Raw genomic sequence first — 13,407 nt, forward strand, 5'->3', positions numbered from 1 at the left:
CAAATGTCATTCCTGCTTCCGAGCTTGTATCAGTTACATCATTAATCAGTAATTCTTTAATTTAACCATTTCTTTTTCAACTTTGAATCTCTAAAAGGATTTCCCATCTTGTCTGTACCCGTCTCCTTTTTAGGATATTTAACTCATACTGGAATATTCACACAATCTGCTCTTTTACATCTACTACCATGTTAAACATGATTAGTCTCAGTATTGTTTGATACCAGTGGCAAAACTAATTGATCTGCTGCACTTGTCCCATGCATAATTAAAACCATCTCTTTGCCTGGTAGGAAAACAGTCTCGTCTCCCGAAAGTCATGTGCCTTCCCACCCTGAGCAGTCCATCAATGCTTTCTGCAGGGCAGATTAATGAGCAAAGCTCTTATCGTAACAGTTAGGCGTCTTTGTCTGCCGCGATTCACGTTTAGTCTGGAAGAGCTATAGAAAATTTGAAGGCTTTCTTCACCAAAAGCTTTTTTTTGCCAGAAGCATCTCAATAAATCACACACTGCAACTGAGGATCCCTGCCACCCTAATTCTGCTTGAATCCACGTAACTTTTTTCATTTTAGATTCTTACTGCATTAGCCCCAGGACTTATAGCTATATGATGTGGTTACAGCCAATCACAGAGCCAACATGCAGCCAACAACCATTCACACTAACATTTACACTATTCACACTCACATTTACACTATTCATACTCACATTTACACCATCCACACTCACATTTACACCATCCACACTCACATTTACACCCATCCACACGCATCCACACTTTGCACCATCCACACTCACATTTTTACTATTCACACTCATATTTACACCATCCACACTTCACCATATTTACACATCCACGCACAACACCATCCAGACTCACATTTGCACCATCCACACTCACATTTGCACCATCCACACTCACATTTACACCATCCAGACTCATTGGCACCATCCAGACTCACATTTGGCACCACATCACATCACACTCACATTTACACTCACACATTTACACCATCCACACTCACATTTACACCATCCACACTCACATTTACAACATCCACACTCACATTTACACTATCCAGACTTGCATTTACACCATTCACCACTACCACTAACCACCATCTCACTGTGCCACCACTCCTTTAAGGTGTTTTATAGATTAAAGGTATGCTAGTTTTATTAAATAAGGCATTTTGTGTATTGACACATATTGACACATTCCTATAAAGCGCAGGTGAGAAATCTGTTGCGATGATCCTTAAGGACGGTTTATTTAAAGTTTGTGTTTCGGCATCATGCGTTCCTCAGAGCATACATGGGAGCGGTGAGCTCTTCCTTTATAAACAACACCTCACATGGGTATAAAAAGATCACACTTTTAAAGTTTATGCGGAGAGTATTGCAAAAAAAATGTGCTTGTTAATTCATCTTCTCAGAAAGGTGTTATCGTTTTTGGTTTTTGACCTGTGTGAAGTTTCCATGACATGACGTTGCATGGCTACTGCTTGTTTTCCTCAATTACAGGCATGTGGAGTATAAATGAAGGTTAATTGACACAATATGTGTGTATAGTGTGTGTGTTTGTATTTATGAGTTTGTCTATATGGAGTGAGTGTGACAAGACAGTGGTACTGCAATAATTTAGCAGTCATATGCTCTCTCTCTGTATCTCAGCATCTTCCCATATTCCAAAGATATGCAGATTGGCTTTAGTTTAATTAGAGCTGGTGATTTTTCCACAGTGAACTCTTCCTCACTCCCAGAGACAGCTGGGATTGAGTCCAGCTTCCTCCATGACCCTCACGGGATCGGTGGTATAGATAATGGACGGATGGATGGATGATTTTGATTAATATCTGTACCTTGGGTACCAAAAATTATAACTACAAATGAAAACTGCACTAATAGTGAATATCAATCCTAATTGCTCCCTATATAAAATGTCCCTGTCACTTCCTTTGAATCATGGCTCCACAAAGCCCACAGTGTCCCTGACATCCTGTATTCAGCAAACGTGACCATTTGATTTTGAAGACTTTATGTACTTCACCATGTTCCATGTTTTCATCTTCTACCTTCCGGCTACTTATTGTTTCTCCCTCTCATCCGCCAAATGGTTTAGTCGCCTGCAGCTCTCAGGGACATCTGCCCTCGCCAGCTCCCCTTTCAGCCTTTTTATTCATTATTTTAGTGACTGTTTCATTTTGTCTTTGGGGACATAAGTCAAGGCTTTGTATCAAAAACACATTAAAACAATATAAAAGGCTCGGTTTATTTATTACTGTGAAAATTGGTAGAACTTGGTGATTGGGTCTCCTGACTGCTGGTCTTGCTTCTCTTTGTGGTGATGGAGTTCTGTGTGAGAGGGATAAAAGCTGTCTTCCCCAAAGCTTGAGTGTGATTGGCACTCTGCAGCAGCTTTTCCTTCTGAAAGCTGCGCTTTCTATTGTTGTCATGAGTGTCATAATGTTATGAACGACATACTGAGCCTGTTTTCCAGTCTGTAACTGGTAGAAGTCGCTTTGCCAGACTGTTCTTTAGTTGTGTAAGCACTTAAGAGCAGACTGTGTTGCCCTTTGCTTTGTTTTTATGCCTCCACGCATCTGTCCATCATATCCTTGAGGTCATTTTGAGACTCAAGGGTGAATAGATTATATTTTGGTGGGCGAAGGTCAAGGCCTCTTGCCACAAAACACTTTTTTCTTTTACCATGTTGAGACTGATTTCTCACAAATACATTTGGTTAAATGTTTACTTGGAGTCATAGATTAACAGAATAGATTTGGGAGGTCAAAGATAAAGGTCACTACGAGCTGATGTTTTTACTTGGAGTCTTTTGTGGTCAAATGTCAAACATTAAAGTGATATCACTTAAACTTGGCACAATTGTTCACTTAGATTCATGTTTTTGGCCTCTTGAGGTCAACAAGTGCATTTTTTTATGTTTTCTTGGGGAGAATAAATGGTGTGTGACTGAAGCTGCATTGTTCAGCAGAGGCATGCAATTACTGGGCAGTTATTGTTGTTTCCCAAACACTTGACTGCACAGACTGAGTGATGCATCCTCCTGATTAATTCTTCACACTGCCGCACTTCAAAGAGCAATTTTTACTTGCTGCATCAGTCGTCGTGTTTTGAGTTAAATAAATGTAACTTTTACTCTGGGACCTTTTTTCCAGTTAACATGCATTTATTTCATTGTGAATCCTGACACATCTGCTGTGATTGATCTGTTTGTTCAAGCAACAGTCGCACGAACGCTGCTTTGACGGCTCACTCTTCATTCCAGAGAATTAAGAAAGACCCTTTTTGGTAAAGATGGCCAGGTTTTGAGTTTTTTTAGATGTGGCATTGATTTCTTCTCATGTCACACCGCAGGTTGAAATCCATACAAGCAATCTATTTTCAGAGCTTGAGGAGGTGAGCTGCTGTGGAAACATGTACATTATGCAGAGGTGCTGTAGAAAAGCAGACCATTTCCTTCATTTACATTTTTGAGGGTGGCTTGAATCGATAAAGATTGAGGCTCCCTCAGAATCTTTCTCGTTCTGTAATTACCAACTATGCAACTATGCTCATTTGACATTATTTTCTCCTTTTTTTGTTCACAAGATTTACATATAAATCATTTATTGTGCTACCTCAGAGATGATTATCCCATTTTTCTGGTCGAGACATTGTGATTACATTTGCGGTGGACTCAGTTATATTTATACATGCTCCATTTTCCCCATAGCTGAAAAGGTAAATCAAAATAACCGAAATGGTAGATTAACTACAGCTCCTGCTGTTAATTAGGATTAGTGCGTTCATGAGATGTATTATTGATTGGAGCAACAGCGATAACAGCTTTGCAGTGGGAAATGAGTGTGTGAGGAATTGCCTGTAGAAAACAGCGGCAGTTAATTATTAAATATCATATGAACCTTGAGATGTAGTGCTGTGTGTGATTCGCCACTTCCTCATAAGACTCTTTCTACTAGATTTAAAGCTGCTATAAAAACACTGGCTTCAGTGACTCAGTGTGAAATGATTTAGAAGACAATTATGGGATTATCTTTTAAAGAAAAGGCCAGTGCTTGCCTGTGTTTTCTTCCAGTCAGATGAGACCAAAATCACCAGCCGTACTTTAAAGGCTATAACACTGCACATTAAATGCTGTGGTTTCAATTAAATGTTTTTGAAATAAATATTTTGTTTGCTTTTGCCTATTTGCTGCCTTTCTCTATTTTGGTAAATCCAATTTTACATGCATATTGCCAGCCAATCTTATTGGCCCACACACTTTTTCAATTTGTTTATTCAAGCTTAAGGACTGAATTGTTATGGTGGCTTAGTGCTGGCATTAACCCTGCAGTTGAATTCCTGTCAGAGTTTCCATTAACCTACACAATAGGACCGCCCTGCTAATTTTCACGGCCCCACTTTACTAATAATTGATATTCATGATGTGTGTCTCGCAGCTGCCAGTAAAATGCCATGTACATAGACATGGCGGAGGTGGGAGGTTTAATCTGCTTGAGGTTGTGTGTCATATTTAAGTCAACAATTCAGTCCAATCACTTGTTATATCGGAAAACTACAGACGTGCTTTCAATGGAGCAAGATGTGATTCATACTGTATCAGACTGACAAGTGAATTGTTCTAAATTGGGTTGTTTCATTCAATAAATCTAGTGTGTGATGGGAACATGTAGTCACCTGTGGCTTTAGCTTGAATACGGTAAAATTAAAATTTATATCTGTAGTTTCTTTACACAATAATGGATTTATTTTCTTCTTTTTTTTGCAGTGGCAAGTGACAAGAGCAGCAAACGTCCCTTCTTACAGGTAGGCCAGTGGTCATTTATTTTTTTACCCAGAACCCGTCCTGACATTTCCCTGACAACAACAGTCACCACGCTTAGATATTGTCACCTACCCAGTGGGAAAGTGAATAAAAATACACAATGTGTTGTTGCCGCCCTGTGAATGTCAAGGTGCCATGTGTTGGGACTGCTCCCGGTCACGGCCTGTGTTGTCTGAGGCCGTGATGGGTATTCATTCAGATTACACGGAGTCAGCAACAGACGCAGAGAGCAGTGTGCTGTTTTTACAGAGACTATGTTTCAGTACTGAATTTACTGATACTCATAGAGCCTTTATCGCTCAGCCTTATAATTACAGACAATTCTGTGGATAATTAGGGGGGGAAATGCTGTAATCCATCACGCACTGACGTTCTCTTTATAGATAAAGGGTTTTCTGAAGCTTTTATTTTCTCATTTCGGTATGAATGTTTTTTCTGAGTTTCAGAGAGGATTACTAATGATAATAATAATAATTAAAAGATTTCTGTTACAAGACTGTCAATAAGGTGAACCTGAAACTGAACTTAAACTTTTATTTCAGGGATTTGGCCAAAAAGATCCATAATTACGTTTCAAGTGGAGGACAGGTTGATTGGTTCTTATCAGCTGCGACTCATCGATCAGCTATGAACAATAAGCTGATAAGAATAAGAAGAACCAATCAACCTGTCCTCCAACTGAAATGTAACCACGGATCATTTTGGCCAACCCCTGAATACGACCCATAGGTACGTTTTTAGATCACAACCCATACAGTGGTTAGCGCGCCAGTGTTTTTAATAATTAAATAATAAAACTGTTAGTGAGGGGTTAGCCCTTGAAATAAACAAGTCTTGGCAGTAAGTTACAGACAAAGGACAAAAATGAACGCATCGCTTGGTATTGTGTGTAGAAGTCTAATCTATAGTCTTAGTACCACTAAGCGGACTGCCGGTGGAAACCTCATCAAAGCTACTTGATGACGATACATCCAAGGTACCAGACTGCTGTTATTTATACTACCACTAGGGGGCACCTATTTTAAAAGCAAACCTATAGTATGGTCGTAATTCCGGCATTGGACCCATAGTTACGTTTTGTTGGAGGAAAGTCTCGAACTAGTGGGGAAATTAATGCGCGTAACTATGTCATGTTTGCTTTTGCCCATTAATACTAAAATGCAGCTCTGCAGTTTTCAGACTATAACGGAGCACGCAGCCTTTTAAAACTTCTCACGGGACATAATGTGGATGACAACCGATAATGGAAATGTTTGGATGCAGCTTTAGATGCGAGTAGTATAAGGGCATATAATCCATATTTCTTTGGGTTGTGGCCTCACAAAACAATCCTTGTAAGCCAACAAGCTCATTTCAGTGGTAGAGTTTGGAAAAGAAACGGAGTAAGGTGAAACTGTAAAGGTCAGACTACAAAACTGAGTGATAAGTGTAGCTTTATCAGTTTTTTCTTTCTTTTATTCCAATTCAGTCTGCAAACAGGAAACTACCGACTCCATAAGTTCCATAATATTCCCAGCTCTACATCTGAGGGCCTCTTATCATTGTGATATCGATATGGTCGCGGTAGTGCAGCCACTTCAGTACACATGCAAGCAATCTGTATCGGTTGCCTGTGTACTTAAGGTTAAATAATTCATGACTTGGCTGACTGTCAGCTTGGCCAAAGTGCAAAACATGTGTGTCATGTGGAATATCTAAGCTGTGTTTACATTAGAACCATGGTTTTATTTTTTCACATGATGTGCAACAATGGAGACAAGCTGAACTAAGTCTTATTATAAATAATATCTGATGCAGGAAAATGCAGCTGAATATTAAATTAGACTTTTCCTGCTGCAGAATATTTATGGCTCTCTAATATACCATTCATGAACATTCACTACACACTAAGTATTATATAACCATGTGATCAATAAATATTTCCCAGTCCTGCACAGATCATTAGCCAGCCAGAATAAGAAAAAGACAACAATGCTCTGTCATTACATGTGTCATTAATTTACGCTTATGTGACTATATCTCCTTTTTGCATATACCATTTGTTGTGCCTCCTCCTTTTTTGTTTTGGCAGTTATTATATATTATATATCAGCAGAGGTTCAAGCTTGTAGCATGAAGTGACAGAGTAGCCTGTCAAGAAGGGTGTGCTGCGTGTTTGAGGCTACATTTCAGGGTCACCTTCATTGTTTGTAGTTTTTAGGTTCTCTCATGTACAACTGGCCACGTGCGGCTTCACGTGGCAGAGGAAAAGGCAAACGGCTCACCAGGAAAATAGGTTACAAGATATTCAACAGACAGTAAGAGGACATGCATCGACATAACGCATTTGTGTGGGAGAAACGGTGCTTGTAAAATGGCCACAAAACAAATAAAAGCAAAACTGAAATGTACAGCTGAATGAAACTTGACAATGCACTTATCCTTAATGTGGTGGAAACATTTGTTTACATGCGACGTGCTGAATAACTCTGTTCAGTATGTTCTGTCGTTATATTTCCGATCCAAACAACATTGTTCTCTGTATGATGACTAACGCGGTTGCTAACTTAAGTGAAATAGTGACAGAATGTTCTTTTTCCTCTTGTGTAGTCTAGTGGTGACTGAATCATTGTGGCTGTGCTGTGATAAGATAAGTCTGTGTTTGATTTTCATTCACCTGTGTTACACAGAATGATTTTGTAATAATTTAATTTAATCAGATTGAATTCAGTTTTATTTGTATACTGCCAAATCACAACATACACTACCTCAAGGCTCTGTACGTAGTAAGGCAAACATCTTTACAATATTATAGAGAGCAGGGAAACCCAACCATTCACACAGTGAGCAAACACTATAGGCATCAGTGGAGAGAGAGGAAACTCCCTTTTAACAGGAAGAAATCTCTGACAGACCAGACTCAAAGATGTGCAGCCATCTGCCTCGACCGGTTGGGTAAAACTTTCAATACAGAGAGAGTGTCTGAAGGATCTGCATCCCATTCTACTCTGACACACTCTGGGAAGCACAAGTAAACTTGCAATTTGGGACCTTAAGTGATCTGTAAACCCTGGCTCTGCCTTCACTAATTGTGAAGTTCTAATAAATCCACAGTCTTTTCAGTAATGTAGCACGTATTGATAACTAAACAGTGTGTGAGTGCTCTGAGTGCATCGTCGCATGTTATTTTGATTTTCTGTTATTGATCAGACTTTCACTGCAGCATTTCAAATGTCTCTAAATGTCTAAACACCTCCGAATGACGAGCACTAGTTTCTACGATCAGTTGGCACATTGGGTTGGGTTATTATTATTAACTTATTGTCGTCATCATCATCAAGCAATGACATTGTCTGAATCTTACTGTTGCACACAGTGACAAGCAAATTAAAACAAAACCTACATGGGAATTATTCAGTCAGCTGTGATCTTCCTTGTGTGGCCACAAAACAAGTCCATTGTGCCAATGACAATAAAAATCCACTTCTCCAAGACGATGTTAATTATGGCCGGTGCAGGCAAATAGGATCACTCTGATAATTCACCAGGATTTCAGCCCATGGGGAGCCATCATGACTCTGAGCTAAACTCATTACAGGCTTCACTAGGCATATGTGATGGATTCTCTGAGGCATACTGCCTGCCTTTAAAAAAATGACCCACTCTTTTTTTTGTGTGTGTGTCATGGATTGTCATATTTAAGTGCTTCCCTGACAGACGGAAAGAAGATTAAAAGAAAAATAATTCAAATTGAAAGCAAAGCCAGTGTAAGATAGCCATATTACTATGGACCATATCAATCATAGTTGTTCCGCGACCGCAGAGAGACATGTACATGTCTCTCTGCGGTCCTAGTCATGCTATTCATATCCACAAAGGAGTTCACCCTCTTTTTTATATATCTTTGTATTCTTTGAGCATGGAGTTGTACATGTATAGCAGACTTCGTCTCTATAACCTCAAGCAAATGTCCATGGTTACCATCTTCTTTGTTGCCCCTTTTGACCAAAACGAGAGCACGCCACCAACTGGAGTCTGCGCAGACTTAAAGTAAAGGTGTGCTGACGTGCAAAGTATGATCCTAGGGAGAATAAGTCCTTCGAGTGGACAGAGGAGGAGGAGAAGTAAGAGGAGGAGCTCCTGCTGATGTTACCTTAAAAAACTGGATCTGATTAATTAATCACTCACCGACTCTTCTTGATCTCTTTAATTAGTCACCGACCGGCTCCTCTGAAGTTTCCCCAGTGACAAGTAGCATCGTACTGTACATTACTCAGGTGGCTAATTACAGTGCTGAACCTCTAGGGTGTGTATATGTGTATAGGCGTATATGTATATGTATATATATATATATATATATATATATATACATATATATATATATATGTGTATATATATATATATGTGTATATATATATATATATATATATATATATAATCTGTGACTGCAGAGTGAAAAATATGTATGTGGAGTTGATGTGTTTATGAAGATGAATTGTGCATTTCAATTATATAAATTGAAAAGTGTAAATAACAGTAGTATTACCACATGTTTCATGTCATACATCATTTAACACAGTACAGTGAGTACAACTGAGAATAGCACAATTCTCACAGATCTTGAATAAATAAAGTTGGTGTGACATAGTTCACAAGCGAAAGGGTGAGATGAAGGCAAATAATCTGCCGTGGCGAGAAGCTGAAAGAAGAAGTTTAGAAAAGGCTATGTAAAATTTACAGTTACACTCATTAGACACAATAAGTTTCCAAGTGGGAAGTTTGTACAGTTTGTATTTTGGCTACACTGCTATGAAACCAGTCCTCTGCAGGATTTTGTTGCTGAACTGCCACGGGTATTAATCTCAGCTCCTGTGCGTGTTCCTGAGGGACATCACGAGTGCAGACCAGGCATGTTCATATTCTGTCGTACCATTTATCTTGTTGCATGTAATGACCTGAAGAGATGTAATCCAGGCTCAGGAAATTACCCACATTTGCATGAAGCTGCTTTTATTCAAATGGCTCTGCCGCTGCTACTTTATCTGTTGACTCAGTCCTCAGGGATGCATTGGATTTAAAATTCAATTTAATCCTTTCTTTGATGTGACCTTGTGTTTCTCGTCATCAATCATTTCAAAACACAGTCATCCTGAATGGGCTTTGGTTCTGTTCTGAATCCCTCAGTTGAAGACGACGTGGAGGCAATGAAAAATGACCCATGCCCATGTTAAATTTGGATACCGAATAAAAATGAATAAGGCAGTATTGTGTGTACAGTATTTGGCACGCTCATACAGGGTCCAGATGGACAGATGGTGTGTTTCTAAATTATTTTTAATAGCTGGCACTCGGATGGCTATTGTTATATATTCCTGAGCTCTGAATCCTGTTGTGTGTGTGTTGAATATTGATAAGGTTTTTTTCATGCCCACATGGCAGCTGGCAACAGCTGTGGCTGGAGGCATTATGTATTCAGGTTGTCCGTCCATTCGTCCCTCCACCATGACTGAGATTTCAGTTATACCTTAAGGGAATTTCTTCACATTTACAGCAGTACACACAGGACATTTGTCAATTGTGACCTTACAACAGTATAAACAATCCTCATGGATGTAGGGCCTTTGTGGTAAAGGATTGGTGAAGGTGATTCACGGTCTCACATTTTACATGTGAGATAGTGAGGTAGCAAGAGTGACGCTAACAGAGTCTGACCAGAATGATTTATTGAACAAAACAAGTGCACGCCCAATGGCTTGCGGCCCTCTGTGATTTTTCATTTTTGTGGTTACCTTGACAACCCTACATGGATGTAAACTACATGATTGACAGAGGAACCACAAGACTGTGATTCTAGTTTTCTAAAGTCTGCACTAGGTTGTCACTTTTTTTTAATAAATTATGGTCAAAAGGGACTACTTTTTTTGTATTAAGTGACGTAAATTTTTTTCGAATATTTGTAAAGCAAAGATGGCAGTCAAAATTGATCAAAGGCTAAAATGCTGTCCAAGTGCCATCTGCTGAACCACGGTGTTTGCCTCAGACAGTCTGCTGCGCTTTGAAGCTGTAAATTTTGAACTCATAGAAAGGTTTTTAGGGTTAGAATTGAAACTCTACGTCCAACTGTTAGCTGAACTTTGGATAAAAAGTTACCAAATAGAACCAGTTCATCCATCCCGTCACCCCAGAGCACTGTAAGGCACTGTTAATTTTGGCTGCACTTTATTTGCCCACAAACTATGAACTACAGGAACGCTAATCAGTTAAAGACAGACAGGTACACGAGTCATTCCATGGGGTCCTGAAATGATTGGTCATGTTAGTGACAGTATGAATAGACCCACGGGCAGCAATTTCTGAAAAAAATAAGATAAAAAAGCAACAACAAATGCCCTACATTAGTGTTGAGTATCAGGAGCCCCATGGGAGCACTTGTCTGTGAAGGTTCCTGTGACGTGTGTTTGGTTCCTCATACGAACTGGCTTAGCAATACCCAGCTGGGGGGCTCCTCAAAGCAGGGTTTGAATAGTGCCAGCACCATCACAGTGGGTGAAATGCCACAGTGGGGACAAAAGCAAATGAAAGAGCTGTTTTGCTCTTTGATGCTTCAGCTGAAGTGAAGAGATATTGCCAAGAGGCGAAGATGAGCATGAACACAGTGATCACACTGCATTCTGAGACTCGGTGCCACAAAACACACACCCTAACATTCAGCAGCTGTTTGACTGTGCACCGTCTTCGGATTGTAATTTGCAGAAGCACTGTTATTGTGTGTGTGGAGATTGCTTGCACGTGTTCGTGCACACATCAGAACATTTTTAGTAACACTTTCAAAGAGGTAAAAAGGTCTGCAGGAAAATATTTTTATTGTCTATGTTGAATTCCATCCGTCCCTCCGTTTTATTGACAGTTTTACAATAGTGTGTCTCAACTGTCGGTTCATTAGATTCACCAGCTCAAGTTGAGATGCTAATTCTATGAAGTGATGTAATGACTGCTGGCCATAAATATTGAGACCAATGAATCATTTAATTGTATGAAAGTGGCAGAAATGTCGACCAGTGTTAGAGTTTAAAATTATGATTATTTTTTTTTAATTTTTGAACTTTTATTTAATCTATAATTGAGTAAAATATCATCATCAAAGTTGGTGATTAATTTAGTAAGGCCGGATGATTATTTGGTTTCAACTCTTTCACCCCCAGATGCATATTTCATACAATAAATTACTCTCTAAACTGCCATCAATCATAGTTCTTGCTTAGTTATTAATTGACCAAGGAACATAAATGAGTTAGGTGAAATTCCTGTAATGTATTGTTGCTCCTCTGATGATGGTTCACTTGCCAGCTATTAAGTAGCACAGCCCCAGATGCCATGAAGATAGAAAACACACCACATTCGATCAAACACATTATGATGAACTGTGAGCATATGATCCTGCAAATGTCTTGCCAGAGTCGAAGCTCCAACGACAACCCCGACATGACCTCCAGTGGCTCTTTGAAAGTGAACAGCTCCGTAAGGTCTGTTTGGATGATTGTTCTGATGAGGATACATGATTGAAAATGTCTCCCCGTCTCCTCTCAGTGCCTGTCTAACCCTCTTGTGTGATTAGAGTCAGCCCCTAAATGAGTCTCTGTTGCTCCTCTGTCTGGAAAGTCATTAATTCATGGATGTGGCCCACGGGGGTTTTCCTCCTTCTGCTTCACTCAATAGTTGTTTCACGAAAAATAGGCTTTGCTTTCTCTCTCCCTAGCCTCTTGTCCACTCTCCACATCTCTCCTTTATTTGTTCCAATGGGCTTCTCTTCCTAGTTTCCCCCCAGAGGAAGAGTTACATGTCCTGGTTGAGGTTTTCAGTGGGATTTTGTGTCTGCGTGTGTGAGTATGGGCACTATGAATTATGACACTGTGCCTTTTCTCTCTTTTGCTCTAAGGTCACATTCACAAAATCTCTCTTAGTGTGATTTGTGACCTTCTGTGTCTTCTTTGTCGCTGCTCCACCACACTACTCATGACTTTAAATGGGGTTTATAAAGGCAGATAAAGTGGGAATAGAAAGCAACTGGTTCTTGTCTTGCCTAATCATGTTATAAATAAATCCCTCTTTCTATTCTCTTCTGTCTCTTCTCTCTATCTCCTTAATGTTTTTATCTTGTGACATCCTATCGCCTCTTCTTCTGCTATAAAGGCCTGGAGATGTGAGTTGTGAAATTCATGACATCCAGCTCTAGAAGGGCTCGGTGATTTAGGACGAGAATAGTCTCCTGAGTTCCTGCCGGAGTCTGTCTCTCTTTAATGAGCTAGTTATGACATTTCAGGGACTCCTTCATAATCTCACTCTGGCAGTGTGTGGCGCAGAGAGACAACCTCGTTTGTTGGATGTGATAACCTTTTAACTGCGCTGACCAATCATTTGTGCACAACCTGGAACAGAATAAAGGGACAGTGGCATGAAGATAACATTAGATAATATCTTAATACTTTAAAGTATGTGTCTTTATATACTGCATTTTTTCATTTTACTGCAGTGCAACTCATCGTCGTCTACGGCATGAAAGGCAGCAGAGCCCAACTGC

At 39.7% G+C, this 13,407-nt stretch overlaps 1 protein-coding gene across 1 annotated transcript in view; it reads left to right on the plus strand.

The window, feature by feature from the left end:
* The window catches only part of rap1gapb (RAP1 GTPase activating protein b), a 77,606-nt gene that overhangs the window by 9,775 nt on the left and 54,424 nt on the right, over nt 1-13,407 (plus strand). The window contains exon 2 of the mRNA XM_044023022.1: nt 4,794-4,831. The gene's annotated coding sequence lies outside the window, so the exon portion shown is untranslated. The remainder of the gene's footprint in view (nt 1-4,793; nt 4,832-13,407) is intronic.

The sequence above is a fragment of the Solea senegalensis genome, linkage group LG4 (genome assembly GCF_019176455.1).
Source record: "Solea senegalensis isolate Sse05_10M linkage group LG4, IFAPA_SoseM_1, whole genome shotgun sequence".
Lineage (NCBI taxonomy): Eukaryota > Metazoa > Chordata > Actinopteri > Pleuronectiformes > Soleidae > Solea > Solea senegalensis.